Source organism: Oryctolagus cuniculus, chromosome 14 (assembly GCF_051225735.1).
Source record: "Oryctolagus cuniculus isolate XC-2025 breed Fujian yellow rabbit chromosome 14, ASM5122573v1, whole genome shotgun sequence".
Lineage (NCBI taxonomy): Eukaryota > Metazoa > Chordata > Mammalia > Lagomorpha > Leporidae > Oryctolagus > Oryctolagus cuniculus.
Genome location: NC_142880.1, coordinates 77449391 through 77468322, shown reverse-complemented (window position 1 = coordinate 77468322; position 18932 = coordinate 77449391).

Genomic DNA, 18932 nt, shown 5'->3' with positions numbered 1-18932 from the left:
GTGTATTAGCAGGGAGCTAGATTGAAAGTAGAGCATCCAGACTCAGACCGGAGTCCAAATGTGAAACTGGTGTTGAAGGCAGCGGCTTAACCCACTACAGCACAACACCAGCCCCATACCTCCCGCATTTGACAGTGTGATCCTGCCATGTCTTTTCTTTCTTTCAGTTTGGCCATGTGACCAACTCCTAAAACTGGTGCTTTGTTCTTTGTAGAAAATAATTATGTTTGCTGGCTAATTTATAATTTTACACTAGCCATTGAATTATCCTGCCTTTTTAGTAGCAGTTAGTTAGATGTGTGATATTGGACAAATCACTTTATCACTCTGGACCCAATTTTGCTACTAAATAGGAGGGAAATTGGATGATCTTGAGGGTTGTTCTAGCTCCCAGTAATACTAAGATTATAATAATTCTGAATTCATTTATCCAATCAACATATGTTGAGCCCACACTATGTGGCAGGCTTTGTATTGAGTATTAGTGATACCATAAACAACTTCACACCTCATCCCTTGCCCTCTAGTAGCTACATCGCAGGTGGGGAATATGAGGTGGAGGCCTGGGGAGACCGGAGCATGTGAAGTTTGGCAAAGCTCCCCAAGTGTTCCTGGGGCTCATTCTTTATCAGTTGGGAACTCAGTGTCCATCAGAACACAACAACCAGGACGCAGGTTTCCACAGTAGATTGGTGAGATGAAATCCACCTGGAGGTCACCCTACAGCAGAGACACAGTTTTGCCAGTCTGCTATGCTGTGCATATACAAAGAATTACTTGAGCCAAAGCTGGGTCCCTGGTCTTTCAGAGCCCAGGGTTTCATTTGCATTAATGCATTAGTCATATAGATTCTGTGAATGACTCTGTCTTTGTAGTGTCAAGCAGTGAACCCGAGGACTCATGAGAGAAAAGGCTGGTGAAGCGGAACATCGTGTGACTTGGGCCCCTCTTTGCTTCACACGCTGTGGTTGGATGGGCGAATAGGAGCCTTGACCATGACAGCTGGCAGCTGTGAGGGTGCAGCTGCTATGCGTGTCTCTCACCATTCTAGGGGTGAGGCTTCTGGAGCATTTTGGGGCTTGCAACCCTAGTCTCTAAGAGTCCTCTGTGTGCCTTTTACACCTGTCAACCTTTGAAGTCTTCCTGTTATACACACAATCACACACACACACACACACATCCCTACACTTGTATAATGATGGTTGAACTTTGCCATTTTCCTGTCTTCATCATTCGTTCATTGATAAGTTTATTGATTCTTTGATTCAGTCACTGATTTGTTCATTCAATTGTTCATTCACTTATTTGTTCCTTTGTAGTTCTGCATTGAAGTGGTTTATACACAAGAGTGACTCAGTCCCAGCATAGAACACTTTAGACAGCCACCTGCGTTGTGTCCCTTCAACACTCCCTTTTCAGCATCCTTCCGGTTTAGAGCTGGTCTGCTCCCCTCTGTTGCTCATTTCCTCCTGTCCCCACCTCATGGGATGCCTCTGGTGAGTTGCACTCCAGGAGAATGCTCATGGGTTGAGGTGGTCAGGGCTGGGACCAGGGAGCAAAAGTTTACCAAAGATCAGAGAATTATATACTTAAAGCCTCAACCCAGAGCATTGCCCAGATTTTCCTTTACTTCTCTAATAACAGCACTGGGGTATCACCTGTGAGGCTACTTTAGGGGCCATCTTGAACACCCCATGCTGGTGCTGGTACACACCTGTTGGAACTCCTCTCCTTCCTCCACCACTGGCTCAGACCTCCTGTGGTTGCACCTGCTCTGCATTGCGCACAAAACCAGAATGTCTGCAGCTGCAGCTGCTGACTTCGTCTCCCTCCCTTGTGTCCTTGCCCTGGGGACAGAGATCCTTCCATTCCTGATGCCTCCACTCTCAGCCATCTTGCAAGGATGTGGAGGCCCAGCTGAATCCCACAGAGTGACACAGACAGCAGTCATGCGTGAATGGAAAGCTATGGGGTCCACTGTTCTGACGATTCATGCCATGAAAAGAAAAGCCAACACGTGAATGAGCAGAGGAATTTCGGGGCCAAAGGCAAATTCTCCTCAAAGGAAAAGGCTCGAAGCAAGAGACGAGATGCCGTCTGGCTGGGCACTCTCCCCACTCTGCACCCTGGATCTCCACCGGGAGCGTGGCCTCAGGGCACACTCTGGGCAGTTTCCTTTTACTCCAAACCCCCTTGAGGTGGGATTATTTCATATTATTTTATCTAACTCATTTTAAATATTTATCTTCATCTGCAAGAGGGAGAGGGAGAGAGGGAAAAGGGAAAGAGAGAGAGAGAGAGAGAACAGAGAGAGAGAGAGAGAGATTTCCATTCACTGGTTCACTCCTCAAATGCCTACAACAGACAAGACTGGACCAGGGCAAAGCCAGGAGCTGGGTCTCTATCTGGGTCTCCCACACAGGGAGCAGGGGCCCAAGCACTTGAGGCATCGTCTGCTGCCTCCCAGGACGCAGCAGCAGGAAGCTAGATCGTGAGCAGAGTAGCTGAGACTTGAACCAGGAACTCCAATATGGAATGTAGGCATCCCAAGGTGTGCAACTTAACCACCTGTGCCCTGACACCTGCCCTTCTGAATAAGTTTGATGTTTTCAAAGGATCTGCTTAGAGGCAATATATCATGGTGGAAAGAGCACAGGACTGTGTCCTGGTCTAGTCTCTCTGGAATGGACTGGCTAAGCCAGGGAGACCACTAACCTTCATGTGACTCAGTTTTCCCATCTGTGGAGTGGGAACAGCATTTCTCTGCTTGCCCTACAAGGCTGTGAAGATCAAAGCCCCTCAGGAACTTTAAGCGTTATACAAATGTCATATATGGCTGTGAGTGTACAACTGTGTTACTTTCCTTTGTTTTAGGCTATTTGTAAACTTCTCTGAAAATTATCCTGTAAAAAATGCTCATTTGGCGGATCTGGCACCTCTTTGGGAAGTGGCAGCTGAGGAGACTCCAGCACTTGCTATGGCTGACAAAAAGCCCAAGGAAAGAGTAAGACTGAAAATGATGATCATATTAAAGGTAGCAGGGCAGGATGGCTCTGTGGTGCAGTTTAATGTTAAGAGGCACGCACCAGAGCTGGCACTGTAGTGTAGCGTGTAAAGCCACAGCCTGCAGTGCTGGCATCCCATATGGGCGTCAGTTCAAGTCCTTGGCTGCTCCACTTCCGATCCAGCTCCCTACTAACACATCTGGGAAAGCAGCGGAAGAAGGCCCCTGCATCTACATGAGAAACCCAGAAGAAACTCCTGGCTTATCTCTCTCTCTCTCTCTCTCTCTCTCTCTCTCTCTCTAACTCTGCCTTTCAAATAAATAAATAAGTATAAAGGGTGATTTTCAGAGTGGGCGTTGTGGTGCAGTAGGTTAAGCTGCTGCTTTGGGACACTCGCATCCTACGTCAGAGTGTTTGGGTTCGAGTCCTGCCTCTGCTGCTGATCCAGCTTCCTGCCACTATGCACCCTGGGAAGACAGCAGATGATGGCTCAAGTACTTGAGTCCCTGCCACCGATGTGGGAGAACCAGATGGAGTTCCTGGCTCCAGGCTCCAGCCTAGCACAGTTCTGGCTATTGAGGGCATTGGGAGTGAAGGGGTGGGATGAAGCAGCAGATGGAAGACACCCCCCCAACTCTCTCACTCTGCCTTTAAGATAAATAAAAATAAATTGGGCTGGCATTGTGGCACAGTGAGTTAAGGTGCAGCTTCCCACTCTAGCATCCCTGAGAAGAGTGGTGGTTCAAGTCTCAGGTGCTCAGACACACATGGAATCTGGTCTGCTCGTTGACAAACGCTGTAGTTCACAAAAGGCTTTCCTTGGTTTATTTTTTTATTTTTATTATTTATTATTTTTTTGGACAGGCAGAGGCGTTTCTCCTCCACTTGGGGCCACGTCCTCCCTGTGTCTAACCTCTGTGCCAGGGCACAGCTATATCAAGCTCTTGGTGCCAGGCAGGAGAGCAAAGAGGGGAGGAGGGCCAGGCTCCCTGGAGCTGGGGGCCAAAGTTGAATTGCAGGGCAGGAGCAAAGTCTAGGGATCTAGCCAGCAATCGATTTCCAAGGGGATGAAAAAGAAAACCTGAGTGAGTAAATATGACGTGCAAATGCTGCAGAGGAAGATGTAGCTCAGACCAACTGCAGTTGACCAGGTGCTAGACTGGAGTCAGGTTCAGGCACAGGGCGGTCGGATGAATTTTCTAGGAAAATGTCTCTGTGTGCCCCTTTGAAAGCCTGGGTCTGCTGCTGAGGAGGCACCCTCACTCATTTCCAAGTCCTTTCATTCGTTTACTTGGTTCACATGCATGCATTTTCACAGATTTATTGAGAACTTTCTATGAACATGAGATGTGTCAAGTGTTAGAGATATAATTGTGAATAAACACTCACTGCCTATGGGTCTTGCTCTCATGTACTTGGTCACTATTTTTTTTTTAATATTTATTTATGTAGTTGAAAGACAGAGTTACAGAGATTGAGGGATAGAGACAGAGAGATCTTCCACCCACTGGTTGGCTCCCCAGATGGCCTCCCCAGCCAGGATTGCACCAAGCCAAAGTCAGGAGCCTGGAACTCTATCTTGGCCTCCCACATGGGTGGCAGGAGCCCAGATATTTGGGCCGTCTTCCGCTGCTTTCCCAGATGCATTAGCAGGGAGCTGGATCAGGTGTGGGATGGCTGGGACTCTAACCTGGCACTCGTGTGGGATGCTGGAGTCACAGGCCACAGCAGAACGCGCGGCCTGGATGCTATTGATGTTTTGTTGTGGGGACTGTCTGGGGCATGGGAAGATGTTTAGGCTCTCTGGCCTCTACTCACTAGATAGTAATTCTTTTTTATTATTATTATTTGACAGAGTTAGACAGTGAGAGAGAGAGAGACAGAGAGAAAGGTCTTCCTTCCGTTGGTTCATCCCCCCTAAATGGCCACCAAGGCTGGAGCTGCGCCAATCTGAAACCAGGAGCTAGGTGCTTCCTCCTGGTCTCCCATGTGGGTGCAGTGCCTCAGCACTTGGGCCATCCTGCACTGCCTTCCCAGGCCACAGAAGAGAGCTGGACTGGAAGAGGAGCAGCTGGGACTAGAGCCCAGCGCACATATGGGATGCCAATGCTGCAGGCGGAGGATTAGCCAAGTGAGCCAGCCCCTAGATAGTGATTCTATCTCTCCTATTACACAACCCCAAAAATGTCTGCCAGCATTACGAAGTGATCCTGGCGGGAGGAAGGAGCAGATCACTCAGGGTAGAGAAGCACTGGTCAGGATTGATAATGGTCTGTTACTGGGCACTTGCTCAGTGCCAGGCACAGAAACACTTCCAGTTCGACAGTGCATCCAGTTCTCCAAGGATCTCCATCTGCTGCCATCCCCGTAAGGCACGCCAGGGGAAGGGTGGGTGCTTGCAGGCAAGGGCTCCGATCTGGCCGTGCGCCTCTGCTCAGCGTGGCATCTGTGGAGTCACACGCATTCGCTCCCAAATCTATCTGTGCCCATTGTACCTACTATAATTGTACATTTTAATTAAGGAATACATAAGCCGATTAAATAGGAGTGAGAAGAGTTGTTTCTAAGAAAATTAAGTGGGATACTTTGGGAAGACATGATTAAAAAAAAAAAAAGCTTCTTGCTCAATTAAATATGAAGAAGGACAACTGTAAGACGGCAGCACATTTTGTCAGAACCTAGAAGATATACATTCTTGTTTCAGAGGCCGGCACTGTGGCGTAGTGGGTAAAGCCACTGCCTGCAGTGCCGGCATTCCATATGGGTGCTGGTTCAAGTCCTAGCTAGTCCACTTCCGATCCAGCTCTCTGTTATAGCCTGGGAAAGCAGTAGAAGATGGCCCAAGTCCTTGGGCCCCTGCACCTGCATGGGAGACCAAGAAGAAACTCCTGCCTCCTGGTTTTGAATCATCCTGGCCCCAGCCATTATAACCATTTAGGGAGTGTACCAGTGGATGGAAGACCCCCCCCCCCCGCCTTTGCCTCTCTGTAACTCTGCCTTTCAAATAAGTAAGTAAATATTTTTTAAAAAATTCTTGTTGCACTTAGAGAAGCCCAAACTGGAAATTGTTGCCAAATGCCTTCTGGATCTGGATGAGGCAAGGAAAATTGTATGAGGTCCAGTTAGTAGCTCACTCACACAGAAAAGGCCTATGCCATACATGAGGACGTATACATAAATGCATATTTGCATGTTTTACGTGAACAGCAATTTTTAAGTTTTTTTTTTTTTTTTCAAAAGGCACAGTTACAAAGAGAGAGGGAGAGAAAATCTTCCATCTGCTGGTTCACTCCCCAAAATGGCTTCAATAGCCAAGGCTGGGCCAGACTAAAGCCAGGAGCCAGGAGTTTCCCCCAGGTCTCCCACATGTGTGCAGGGGCCCAAGCGCTTGGGCCTTCTTCCTCTGCGTTCCCAGGCACGTTGGCAGAGAGCTGATCAGAAGTGGAGCAGCCAGGACGCTATCGGCGTCCATATAGGATGCTGGTGCTGCAGGCAGCAGTGTCACCCACTATGCACAGCACCAGCCCCAACAGATGTTTGGCAGACATACAGACGGAATGACTCTGTGTCTTTAGTTCATCAGTTAACAACTTCTCTTAATTACTTCAGAGGAGTGTGGTTCTCTCACATCACCCTATCTTCAACATGAAAAGTTGCAAGACAGGGAATTGTCCAGCATTTGCAAGAACGAATGCAGGCCTTGGGCTCCATATAATTTCAAATCAACCACATGCATGACAAAATTTTAAAAAGAACTGAAGAGATCCCTCTATGTCCTGTGTTCTTGTTTTTCCTTTTAAGGATTTATTGATTTATTTATTTGAAAGTCAGAGTTGCAGAGAGAGAGAGGAAAGAGAGATCTTCCATCAGCTGATTCACTCCCCACGTGGCTGCAACAGCCAGGGCTGCATGAAGCTGCAGCCGGGAGCCAGGCTCTTCTTCCAGGTCTCCCACATGGGTAGCTAGGGCCCAAGTGCCTGGGCCATCCTTCACTGCTTTTCCTCAGGCCATCAGCAGGGAGCTGGATGGGAAGTGGAGCAGCTGGGACATTAACCAGGATGCATACAGGATGCTGGCCTCTCAGGAGGCAGCTCTGCCCACTATGCCACCATGCCAGCCCCTGCCTCATGTTCGCAGTTTGGTCATATGGTAGTTAATGTGGCTTCAAAGGTCATGAAGATGAGGCAGCAGGCCATTGTTGTGTTTTAGATGCTGAGTTTTGGGGTGGACAGTTGGCACAGTGATTAAGATGTCCACATCCCACGAGGGAGTTCAGTTTCCTGCTAATGCTCACCCTGGGAGGCAACAGCAAATGGCTCAAGTGTGGGATCACTGCCACCCGTGTGAGGGGCCTGACTTGTGTTCCTGGTTCTTGGCTGTGGCCTTGTCCTGTCCTGGCAATTGTGAGCATTTGGGGAGTGAATCAGTGGATGCAAGATCTCTATCTCCCTGCCTTCCAAATAGCATGAAATTAAAAAAAAAAAAAAAAAAAGGAAGAAACTGAGCTGACCCATGACTGCCTTAAGCCAGGATGATTTTCATTTTATGTCAAACCAATGTAAATCCAGTCTGCAAAACCAAATTCTGTTATGATGTCTAAAATGTGTAGCACATTTGCTGACAATGAGAAGATAAAAGAAAAAACTATGGATCAGGCTGCACAATAGCACATGACAAGCTTGGTCAGCAAGCAGCAAATTCAGTTCACACTCAAGCAAATTCAACAGCGAATCCTCTGGTTCTGTATTACCCTCCAAACTTCATTTCATTCATTAGTTATTTACCACCAGAAACTAGGGAGATGATGTTATTCGTGTTGTTTAGTCAGTTTTCTGGTCTCAGGAAAGTATATCTGGTACCTGGGAAGTGTGATGTTGCTTTTTTAAATTTGAAAATCACAGACACAGACCAGAACTGTCAAAGCTGCTCTTATAAGGATTTAAGATACTTTTCTAGGGCCAGCGTTGTGGCATATCAGGTTAAGCTGCTACCTGCAAGGCCAGTATCCCATATGCGTACCTTTTCAACCCCCCCACTGCTCCACTTCCAATCCAACTCCCTGCTAATGAGCCTGAGAAAGCAGCAGGAGGTGGCCCAGGGACATGGGGCCCTGCCGTCCACGTGGGAAACCCAGATGGAGTTCCAGGATCCTGGATTTGGCCTGGCCCAACCCTGGCCATTGTGGCGATTTGGGGAGTGAACCAGAGAATGGAAGATCCCTCTCTCTCACTCTCTGCCTTTTAAAATAAAGTAAATAAATATTAGAAAAAAAAGAAAAAGGTCATCCCCCATGCCACAAAGGTTACCTGCAACAAGAAATATTTAGGACAGTCATCTGCAAAGGATTTGGTGCTACCTGTGGTGCTTGTTTTGGTAACATTTGGTCTAGCCATTCTAATACTTGTAGTTGGGGTGGGGAAAGTGAAAGTGAAAAAAAAAATTAGAGATTTACATCAGGTAACATCTCGCTCATGGTGAGGCAGGAATGAGGCCTGGGCGCTCCTGACCATGGTTCAAGCTTTGGCCACCACGTGATATACAAACATCAGCTCCCCATACCCCTGCGGTGATGCTCTTGAGCACATGAAAAGCAATGACGAGGTGCAGGTGCTTGGCTCAGGGTGAAGACGTTGGTCAGGATACCTGCATGTTGTGTCCACCTGCCAAGGTTGGAGTACTGGCTCAGCTCACCATTCCAGCTTTCTGCTAATGCAAACCCAGCGAAGTTGCAGTGATGACTCAAATAGATGGAGTTCCCAGCTGCCAGCTCTGTGCTGACTCAGCTCTGGCTTTGCAGGCACTGGAGGAGTAAACCAGTGGATGGAACTGTCTTTCTGCCTTGCTAAATAAATAAATTTAAAATTAAGGACTTCTGCATAATCAAAGACATCACAGACAAAATTATTAGATGAAAACTGAGAGATGTTTGCAATATCTAAAGCCAACCAGGGTTTAAGATCTAGAGTTAAAGGAATTCCTGAAACCCAAAAAGAAAAAGAAAGCAATCCAAACATAAAAGTGGGCAAAGTGTGTAATGGGCGATTGACAGGAAAGGAATTCCTGGAGCTTAATAAATGTTGAAGAAATGATGACTAGTTCTAGTAATCAGAACAAGTGAATTTCAAACAACAAGGAGATAAGAGTGCGTCTCAGGAGGGCATTAATTGGCTGGGTAGTGGCAGGAGTAGGTGGGGATGCAAGGGTACAGAAGCTGCATGGCCCGCTGGTGTGAATGCAGATGGCAGCAGCGACTCCACGGGCTGTCTGGCCCCACCCAGTCACCCCACAGTTTCTCCCCTAGGTGTCCATCCCCAAGAAGTCTTCATAGAATGTTATTATGGGCTATGCACAAGATGTTCAGTACAGCATAATGGGTTAACCTGGGTCCACTAAGACAGAGATACCTATATGTGGGTTAAACCCATTAAATATATACAGATTTTATGAGGGGAAAAAATGGGGAGGGTTGGGTGACCTCATCGCACAATGCAAATATGACCTGCAGTGCAGGAGAGAGGACAGAAAGGGTGGTGGAAGCAGCTAAGGAAAGTTTCTCTAAGCCACCAGAAGCCTGCTGGCCACAGCAGTGAGAGGAATGCTGTCTCCAGACTGGGCCTTAATGTCCTTGCCACGCTCAGCCACGGCTGGGAGCAGCCCCTGGGATGGATTTCAGAGCACAGCAGCTGGGGCCTTTGGTCACCTTCGTGTGGACAGAGGTGGGTGTGGCACGTTCTCACGGGGGCCACACATATGGAGTCATAGGGAGAGAAAGACAACCCGATTGTCCATCTCAGGGATGTGGGCAGACAATAAGGACTGCACACAGATCAGGAAGCTGTTCTAACTCACAAAGAATGGCATGTATGCCTAACAGCATGCCCGGGACTTCAAAACAGTGCAGAGTGAAAAACGAAGGGGAAACAGAATGAGCGTCCAGTGCAATGGCCTGTCCTAAATTTAAGATGCATATGTACATGCATACAAAATGCTACCACTCAATATGCAAACGTACACAAAATCAGCCAAAATCCTCTCATTGCGTCCCTTTAGAATGGTTGCTAGGGTGGGACATGGGCATGAAAAAGGACTGAAGATAGGAACTCACACGCAAAGGTCTTAGTGGGCTCAGGGAAGGCAGAGTGTCTTGAATGGAGGACGAATAACTCAGCCTCATGGCCCTGAGAATCCCTAAAGGCATCAACACAGGGGCCACCTCCTGCCTCTCCCAAAGGCCCAAGCACAGAAGCAGCCTCTTTGAATTCTTTATCACAGCAACGAGAGGAGCATTCTTCTAATATAAATATCATTGCTCCACGCAGGGTAGATGTCTACCCTGCCTGTGGCCCCTTAGATTCAGCTGGCTCTGCCCACGGCCTCGCCTTGTAGCAAATACAGATTCAGCCACAGCAGCAGCACCCAGCTTCCCAGGGAGCTGCTCAAGCCACCTGTCTGCCCACCCTACTCCACTCTCCCGCTGGGTAGCTACTGGAGTCTCCCTTCCTGCCCACTCCTCTGGGTCTCTTGTTTGCTTGTTCTTGTAATGGCTTCATTGAAACATAATTCATGACCAGACAATTCATGCATTGAAAGTATATCATTCAATGGTTTCTGTAGTTACAGCTTTGTGCAACCAACGCTAAACCAATTTTAGAACATTTTCATCATCTAAAAGAAACATTGCACATTACCCATCAATCCCCAATTCCTCCCCAACCCCAGGCCTAGATAACCACTAATCTACTAAACAAATAGATTTGTCTGTCCCAGACATTTCATATAAATGGAGTTCCACAGGATGTGGGCCTTGTGACTCGCTTCTTCCGTGGAGCATAAGGTCTTCAAGGTTCGTGTGTGCTGTATAGTGCATGCCAGCTCTTTATTCCTCCTGAGAGTTGACTGTTCTGCAGAATGGATATGGCACATTTTGTTTAAATTTCTACAGTTAATAAGAATTTGGGTCGTTTCCACTTTTTTGGTGATCATGAATAATGGTACTAGACGTTTGTGTACACGTTTTTGTGAAGATCCATGGTTTCATTTCTCTTGGGTATATCCCTGAGTGGAACTGCTGAGTCACGTGAGAACTCTCTGTGTAACATTTTGCGGAACCAATGAGGAGCCTCCAAAGCAGCTGCATCATTTTACATTCCCACAGCAGTGTAGGAGAGTCCCAGTTTTCCCAATACAATCATGTCTTTTCTAAATATGTAAAATTTAGGTTTTTTTGTTTGTTTATTTGAGAGTGAGAAAGACAGACATAGACAGAGAGAGGTCTACCATCCGCTGGTTCATTCACCAAAGGCCAGGAACAACCAGACTGGGCCAGGCTAAAGTCAGGAGCCCAGAACTCCATTGAGGTCTCCCATGTGAGTGGCACAGAGCCAAGTACTTACGTTATCATTTTCTGTCCCCTCTCCCCAACCAAAGTGTGCATTAGCAGGAAGCTGGATTGGAAGCAAAGTAGGGACTCAACCCAGGGAAAGCCAATATAGGATTTAGCCATCTTAAGTGCTGCGTCCAATGCCTGCTCCTTGTATGTCTCTTATTATGGTTCCCCAGTTCTTGTTACTGCCTCTTGGATCCTCTGGAATCACTGACTGTAGCTGTCCTACACTCACTTGGCATGCTCCCTTGAATTCAGGGTTTTCTACGAAAGGCATCCTCTGCCACCTTGGGAAAATTAGTCCTCAGCTTCCTCCCCTGGGAAAAAAGGTTGCAGATAACAAGGTTCTCAGATTCTACTCCAAAATAAAACAGTACGAAAATGGGGAAATGAAAGGTGATTCATTGTTAGTTACCTTAACCCTTGTAATAGTTACTTTTATATGTCCATTTGACTGGGTTAAAGAGTACCCAGATGGTGGAGAAAACACCGTTTCTAGGTGTGTCTGTGGAGTCATTTCTGGAAGAGGTTAGGGTGTGAATCAATAGACTGAGAAAAGCGAGATTATTCTCACAATGTGTGTGTGCATCATCCAGATGAGGGCCCAAAGAAAGCAAAAAGTGAAGGAAGGCTGCATTGTTCTCTCTTTTTGAGCTGGGACTTCCATTTTCTCCTGCCCTTAGACGTCAGAGTTTCTGATTTGCAGACTCTCAGACTTAGGCAGAATTACTTAGCTTTCCTGGATCCCAGATTGCAGACCACAAATAGTAGGACTTCTTAGGCTCCTTAATCACATGAACCAGTTTCACGAGAAATCTCTATCTGTCCATCTATCCATCCATCTATCCATTGTCTCTTTCTCTCTCTTTTTCTCAGTTCTGTTTTTCTTTTTTTTTTTAAAGATTTATTTACTTGAAAGTCAAAGTTACAGAGAGAGAGAGAGAGAGATAGAGAGAGAGAGAGAGATAGATAGAGAGGTCTTCCATCTGCTGGTTTACTCCCCAATTGGCCGTAACAGCTGGAACTGTGCCAATCCAAAGCCAGGAGCCACCTGGTCTCCCAGGTGGGTTCAGGGGCCCAAGGGCTTGGGCCATCTTCTACTGCTTTCCCAGGCCATAGCAGAGAGCTAGATCGGAAGTGGAGCAGCCGGAACTTGAACCGGCGTCCATATGGGATGCCGGCATTGTGGACCCCTTAGCTTGTCACGCCAGCAACTGGAGCAAAGGAGAAATAAAAGAGCTGTAGACTTAGAAAAACAGAACTGAGGGGCCGGTGCCTGCTGACTTGGGACAGTAGCCAGTTCTGGGTGACAGCACAATCAACACATACAAAGGTAAGAAAGAAGAGGATCAACATTTGGCATAAAAATAATAAATCACTGTTTTACTGAGAGTAATTCACAATTGATAATGTTAATTGTTTCTGTTATCAATGACTTCTCTTTTTGGCTGGTTTATTTAGAAACCCTGTTGGCAGTTGTACCATTTCTATGTGTTCTAGGCTGAAGAGTTCTAGTTCAAGGTGAAACAGATCTTAAGATTATCATGACTACAGGAGAAATGCTACCAGCCCTCAGAAAAAAAAATCAGGAAAGTCATGGACTGTGCTTCTGTTTAATGCTCTGTTCTCAAGCTGGGATCATTTGAGTAGAAGTTTCTGTCTCAGAAAATTGACTTAGATTTGGATTTTTCAAATCTATTTGAATTTCACTCCAGAAAAACCAGGCTCAGTGAGTACACTTTCCTGCAGTAATTTTTCTATACTTTGCAGAGACCTTTACTAATAACCCTCTAAACTGGAAACAGATTAAATCTATTAACCAGTGTTTTCTCCCTTACTGTGGTCATTCACCAAATTGCTAGATTTAGCTAAAATACAGACAACCACATTTAAAGATATCCCACACGTTGTCCTAGCATTTTAATAGAAATGACTCAATCAATTTAGTTTCATTTTAAAATGCAAGCGTTTTTAAAAGGTTTACCGTATTTAGTTGAAAGGCAGAGTGACAGAGGGAGAGAAAGAGGGGAAGAGAGATAGAAGGGGCATGGAGAGAGAGAGAGAGAGAGAGAGAGAGAGAGAGAGAGAGAGAGTCATTTATCCACTCATTCACTTTCCAAATGGCTGCAATGGCCAGGGCTGGGCTGAACTGGCCTGGGCTGGGCTGGTCCAAGCCAAATCCAGGTGCCAGCAGCTCCATCCAGGTCTTCCACATGTGTTCAGGGGCCAAGGTGCATGAGCTATTTTTTGATGAAATCCCAGGAGAATTAGCAGGGAGCTGGATCAGAAGAGGAATAGCTGGGACTTAAACATCCACTTATATGGGATGCCAGCATTGCAGGTGGCAGCTTAACCGGCTGCACCACAAACACTTGCCCTAATGAGTTATATGTTTGTGTAACCACTACCATAAGCAAAATATATTGAGACCGGCACTGTGGTGTAGCAGGTAAAGCCACTGCCTGCAGTGCCGGCATCCGGTATGGGGTAGCAGTCTCAGCTGCTCCACTCCTTATCCAGCTCTCTGCTATGGCTTGGGAAAGCAGTGGAAGATGGCCCAGGTCCTTGGGCCCCTGCACCCGTGTGGGAGACCCAGAAGAAGCTCCTGGCTCCTGGCTTCGGATCAGCGCAGCTCCGGCTGTTTCGGCCATTTGGGGAGTGAACCAGCAGGTGGAAGACCTTTCTCTCTGTCTTTCCCTCTCTGTCTATAACTCTACCTTTCAAATAAATAAATAAATCATTAAAAAATATAGAACATTTATCTTTTTTTATAATGAATACTCCTATGTCTTCTAAGAATTTTAGCTTGTTTATTTATTTATTTATTTTTATTTGAAAGGCAGAGCAAGACAGAGAGAGCTCTCCTATCCACTGGGTCACTTCCCAAATGCCTACAATAGCTTGACTGGGCCAGTCCAAAGCCAGGAACCAGGAATTCAATCCAGGCCTCCCATGTGGGAAGCAGGGACCCATCACCTGCTGCCTGCTAGAGGATGCATTATCAAGAAGCTAGAGCAGAAGCAGAGGTGGGACTCCAACCCAGGCACTTCAATGGGGGATGCAGGCATCCCAAGTGATGACTTAACCTCCTGTCCCCAATATAGAATATTTCTTTTTTTTTTTTTTTTGACAGGCAGAGTTAGACAGTGAGAGAGAGAGACAGAGAGAAAGGTCTTCCTTCCGTTGGTTCACCCCCTAAATGGCCACCAGGGCCAGAGCTGCACTGGTCTGAAGCCAAGAGCCAGGTGCTTCCTCCTGGTCTTCCAGGCGGGTGCAGGGACCCAAGCACTTGGGCCATCCTCCACTGCCTTCCTGGGCCACAGCAGAGAGCTGGACTGGAAGAGGAGCAACCGGGATAGAATCTGGCACCCCAACCGGGACTAGAACCTGGGGTGCCGGTGCTGCAGGCGGAGGATTAGCCAAGTGAGCCGTGGTGCCAGCCCCCAATAGAATATTTCTACTACCCTTTCCTCTTGCCTTTTGCTGCCAATCCTCATCTACCTTCTGAAAAGCACTAAACTATTGTCTGTTAGTAGGTTAGTTTTGTAATTTCAAGGGTTTATTTTTTAAATATATATTTTTATTGTATTACACTTTTTTATTTTATTTTTTAAGGAATACAAATTTCATAAGTACAACATTAAATAAAGTCAGTCTTCTCACATACCCCCTCTTACCCACACTACCACCCCTCCTCCTCCCTCTCCCCTTGCCAGTCCCTTTCTCCATTAAGATTCATTTTCAATTAACTTTGTACTCAGAAGACCAACTCTATACTTAGTAAAGATTTCAACAATTTGCGCATGCGCATGCACACACACACACACACACAAACTGAGAACTAGTTTTACAGTTAACTCATAATACAACTCATTGAGGACAGAGGTCCTGCATGGGGAGTTAGTGCACAGTGACTCCTGTTGTTAATTTAACAATTAACACTTTAATGTATGATGTCAGTGACCACCTGAAGCTCTTGACATGAGCTGCCTAGATTATGGAAGCCTTTGAGTCTACAAACTCTTTCAGTATTTGGATAAGGCCATAAGCAAAGTAGAAGTTCTCTCCTCCCTTTAGAGAAAAGTACATCCTTCTTTGATGATCATTTCTTTCCACTGGGGTCTCACAGAGATCCTTCATGAAGGTCATTTTTTGCCACAGTGTCTTGGCTTTCCATGCCTGAAATATTCTCACATGATTTTCAGCCAGACCAGGAAGACTTAAGGGCTGATTCTGAGGACAGAGTGTTACTTAAAGGGATTGTCATTCTATGAGTCTGCTGTGTGGACTGCTTCCCGTGTTGGAACACTTTCTCCTTTTTAATTCTATGTATTATTATTATTACCAGGCACATGATCATATTTACATGATCACTTTAACACTTAATCCTATATATATATATATATATGTTCATTTTAACACAAAATATGATCACCTTAACAATTAAGATGGCATTTTCGCCACCAAGCTTAATGGGATTTGGAGTTCCATGACAAATTTTTAAACTGTATCCTTAGAAAAAAATCCATAGGAATGTATGCAGAACTATACAGCTTTACCGTTACAAACTTCCTCCTCCCTCTTTTATTCCCACTCTTATTTTTAAGAGATCTATTTGAAATTGACTTCATATACATATGATTAACTCTATGCTAAGTAAAGAGTTCAACAAATAGTATGAAGGAAAAAAAAAAGATGAAACTGTTCTTGACAGTAAAGACAAGGGCAACTCAAGTCATTGCTTCTCAAAGTGTCAATTTCACATTTACAGATTTTATTTTAGGTACTCTATTAGTTCTCACAGATCAGGGAGAATGTATGGTATTTGTCCCTTTGGGATTGGCTTATTTCAATAAGTATGATGCTTTCCAGATTCATCCATTTTGTTGCAAATGACCATATTTCATTTTTTAGCACTGTGTAGTATTCCATAGTGTACATATCTCATAATATCTTTATCCAGTCTTTGGTTGATGGACATTTAGGTTGATTCCATGCCTTAGCTATTGTGAATTGAGTTGCAATAAACATGGAGGTGCAGATAGCTCTTTTGTTTACTGATTTCCTTTCCCTTGGATAAATTCCCAGGAGTGGGATGGCTGGGTTGGTCATATGGTAGGTCTATATTCAGATTTCTGATCTATCTCCATACTTTTTTTCATAGTGGCTTTACCAGTGTACATTCCCACCAACAATGGATTAAGGAACCTTTTTCTCCACATCCTCGCCAGCATCTGTTGTTTGTTGATTTCTTTAGGAAAGCCATTCTAACTGGAGTGAGGTGAAACCTCATTGTGGTTTTAATTTGCATTTCCCTGACAGCTAGTGATCCTGAACATTTTTTTCATGTGTCTGTTGGCCATTTGGATTTCCTCTTTTGAAAAATATCTATTTAGGTCCTAGGTCTATCTCTTAACTGGGTTATTTATTTTGTTGTTGTGGAGATTCTTGATCTCTTTGTAGATTCTGGTTATTAATCCTTTATCGGTTGCATAGTTTGTAGATAAGTTCTCCCATTCCATTAGTTGTCTCTTCACTTTCCTAACTGTTTCTTTGGCTGTACAGAAAACTTCTCAATTTGATGTAATCCCATTTGTTAATTTTGGCTTTGACCATCTGTACCTCTGGGGTATTTTCCAAGAACTCTTTTCTTGTGCCAGATTTTTAGAGGATTTCCCCAATGTTCTTTAACAATTTGATAGTGTTGGGTCATAGATTAAGATCACTCAAAATGGATGTGCTTTTGGAAGAATGGACATTTTGATGATATTGATTCTTCCAATCCTTGAACATGGAAGATATTCCATTTTTTGTACCTTCTTCAATTTCTTTCTTTAATGTTTTGTGATTCTCATCATAGAGATCTTTGACATCTTTGGTTAAATTTATTCCAAGGCATTTGACTTTTTTTGTAGCTATTGTGAATGGGATTGATCTTAGAAGCTTGATCTCTGTCTTGGCCTTATCTGTGTATACAAAGGCTATTGATTTTTGTGTATTGACTTTATATCCTCCTATTACCAAACTCTTCTATGAGTTCCAATAGTCTCTTAGTGGAGTCTTTTAGATCCCCTATATATAGAATTGTGTCGGCTGCAAATAAGGATAGTTTGACTTCTTCCTTCCCAATTTGTATTCCTTTGATTTCTTTGTCTTGCCTAATGGCTCTGGCTAAAACTTCCAGGACTATATTGAATAGAAATGGTGAGAGTGAACATCCTTTTCTGGTACCAGATCTCAGTAGGAATACTTCCAACTTTTCCCCATTCCATAGGATGCTGGCTGTGGGTTTGTCATAAATTGACTTGATTGTGTTGAGGAATGTACTTTCTATACCCAATTTGCTAAGAGTTTTCATCATGAAAGGGTGTTATATTTTATCAAATGCTTTCTCTGCATCTATTGAGATAATCATACGGTTTTTGTTCTGCAGTTTGTTAATGTGATGTATCACATTGATTTTTGCAAATGTTCAACCATCCTTGCATACCAGAGATAAATCCGACTTGGTCTGGGAGGATGATTTCTCTGATGTGCTGTTGGGTTTGATTGGTTAGAATTTTGTTGAGGATTTTTTCATCTACGTTTACCAGGAAAATTGGTCTGTAATTCTCTTTCCTTGTTGCATCTTTTTCAGGTTTAGGAATTAGGGTGATGCTGGCTTCATAGAATCAATTTGGGAGGATTCCCTCCCTTTCAATTGTTTTGAATAACTTGAGAAGAATTGGAGTTAGTTCTTCTTCAAATGTCTGATAGAATTCATCAGTGAAACCATCTGGTCCTGGGCTTTTCTTTGTGGGGAGGGTCTTTATTGCTGATTCAATTTCTGTCTTGGTTATGGGTCTATTTAGGTTTCTATGTCTTCATGGCTCAATTTAGGTAGGTGTGTGAGTCCAGGAATCTATCCATTTCTTCTCGGTTCCCAGTTTGCTGGCATACAGCTCTTTATAGTAATTTCTGGTGATTCTTTTTGTTTCTGAGGTGTCTGCTGTTACATTTCCTTTTCATCTCTAATTTTATTGATTTGGGTCTTCTCTCTGCTTTTTTTGGTTAGTTGGACCAATGGTGTGTCAATTTTGTTTATTTTTTCAAAAAAACAGCTCTTTGTTTTGCTGATTTTTTATTTTTTATTCAATTTTGTTGATTTTTCTCTAATTTTAATTATTTCTTTTCCCCTACAGTTGGGTTTGGTGTGCTGATGTTTTTCTAGATCCTTTAGGTGCATTGATAGCTCATTCATTTGGTGCATTTCCAATTTCTTGATGTAGGCTCCTCTTAACTTTCCTCTTAACACTGATTTTGCTGTGTCCCATTAGTTTTGATATGTTGTATTTGTCTTCATTTGCTTCCAGAAATTTTTTGATTTCTCTTTTGATTTCCTCTATGACCCACTGTTCATTCAGGAACATGTTGTTCAGTCTCCATGTGTTTGCATATGTTCTAGAGATTCCTGGGTTTCTGATTTCCAGCTTCACTCCATTGTGGTCAGAGAAGATGCATGGTATGATTTCGATTTTTTTGAATTTGTTGAGACTTCCTTTATG